Source organism: Rattus norvegicus, chromosome 8 (genome assembly GCF_036323735.1).
Source record: "Rattus norvegicus strain BN/NHsdMcwi chromosome 8, GRCr8, whole genome shotgun sequence".
Classification (NCBI taxonomy): domain Eukaryota; kingdom Metazoa; phylum Chordata; class Mammalia; order Rodentia; family Muridae; genus Rattus; species Rattus norvegicus.
The window spans coordinates 63,811,041-63,813,053 of NC_086026.1; positions in this window are offsets into that span (position 1 = coordinate 63,811,041).

Genomic DNA, 2,013 nt, shown 5'->3' on the forward strand with positions numbered 1-2,013 from the left:
GGGTTTATTGCCTCTGTTCACCAGGAAGGAGATACTGAATTTCAATGAAAAGTTAGGGAAAATAAGCATGGGAACTCTTTCCTCCCCAGATGTGCATTCTAGAGAAATTTAGTCCTTGCCAACTTGGGTCCGAGACTCCAGACCCCATGATATCCCTGGCTTGTCTGTAATGGGGAGACAGAAAAACAGGTTTGGAAATGATGTCCCCCTCTTTGAACTCTCATTGTCAAGGCTGGAAATCAAGAATTAAAAAACAAACAATGTTGTGGGTGCTGACTCTCCAAGAACACCTGCTACGTCGCCATGTGCCTGTCCTCGTGCTGGGATGCCTGTGAGAGGTGAGCACTGTTACTCTGTGCAGATGAGGAAGACAATGAAGAAGACTTGGCTGAGAGGCAAAGAGTGAGCTTCCACGTTCAGATGGCAGGCTTGCCTCGTGCTCTTGCCTTCCCAATAAACCAAATGCGCCCTATGCATGCTCAAACACATTTTCAAAAGACTCTATTTTAAAACCAGGCATTGTGGTATATACCATAAATCCCAGCACTGGGAAAGCAGAAGCAGGAAGATCTTTGTGAGTTCAAGGCCAGCCTGATCGATATAGTGAGTTGCAGGCCACCCAGGGCTACACAGAAAGATCGTGTGTGTGTGTGTGTGTGTGTGTGTGTGTGTGTGTGTGTGTACATGCATGCACATGAGTGCATGTACCTAAACAGGCTGGACGACGATCCCAGGATCCCTTGAGGTTACAGGCAGTTGTGAGCTAATTGATATTGATGCTGGACATGAAACTTAGTCCAGTTCTGATTCTAACCATTGAGTCATCTTGCCAGGCCCCTTACTTTGTTTCTGAGGTAAGGTCTTGCTATATGACCCAGGCTGGTTTCAAACTGATCTCTTGAAATGGGGCCTAGGCTCACCTCAAGCTTACAGTCCTCCTGCTTCTCCCTGCTTAGTGCTGGGATTACAGGTATACACTGCCACCACTACCCCTCCCCCAACACATTTCATTTTAGACTTGAGATGACTCATAACAATGTTGCAGTAACAATAGTAGTCTACTGAATGGGGGTCACACTACACATACTTAAGAATCTTTATATCATCATCCTCATCGGTGTCATGATCATCAGAGCAATGGCTGATCCTAATCACTTATTTTATTCTGAATAAAGGAGCTATTGTTCAAAGGAGTTAACTCATTTGACCTCTCTAACAACAAGTTGCTATGGTTTGGATGTGGCTTGTCCCCTAAGGAGTTATCTGTTGGAAGCTTGATCCTTGGAGAGTCAATGTTGGAAGGTGGTAGAACCCTGAAAGGGGGCTAGAAGAACATTGGGGAACATTGTCCTTGGAAGGGGTTGATTAATTCAGTTTTTATGGCACTCTAGAGAGTTCCAAATAGAGTGGGTTATTACAGAAGAGCTAACCTGGCTCTGTCTGGCCATGTGATTGTTCCTTCTCAGTTATGTCTTCATGATGGCATCCACCACCGGTGGTACAACTAAGGAGACCTCTGCCAGACCCCAAATAGGTAAAGTTCCCCAATAATCTTGGCCTTCTAGCATCCGCAACTATGAGTTAAATAAATCTTTTTTCTTTACAAAGTAGCCAGCCTCAGGTATTTCATTACAGCAATAGAAAATGAACTAATACATGGGTCATATTATCATCCTCATTTCAAAGACAAAGACACTGAAATTTAAAAAGTTAAAACATTTGAGTAAGGGTCAACACAGCTATCAAGCCAGAATCTAAACCTTGAAAATGTGGCTGTGGTATCTTACTCTTCTTTTTCAGTAAATGTTTTTTATTGAAGTAAAACATGTAATTGGCAAAGGGCATAAACTATGCTCCCATGAATTTTCACAGTGAGCACACCACCCAGATCAGAAAGTAGAAACACACCAACCCTCAACGGCTCCTCGTCCCTTCCTGGAAGTCAATAAACACTGCCCCCTGCACCACTGCAGCCTCTGCTGTCTTAATTTTTATCATCACTGATTAGTTCTG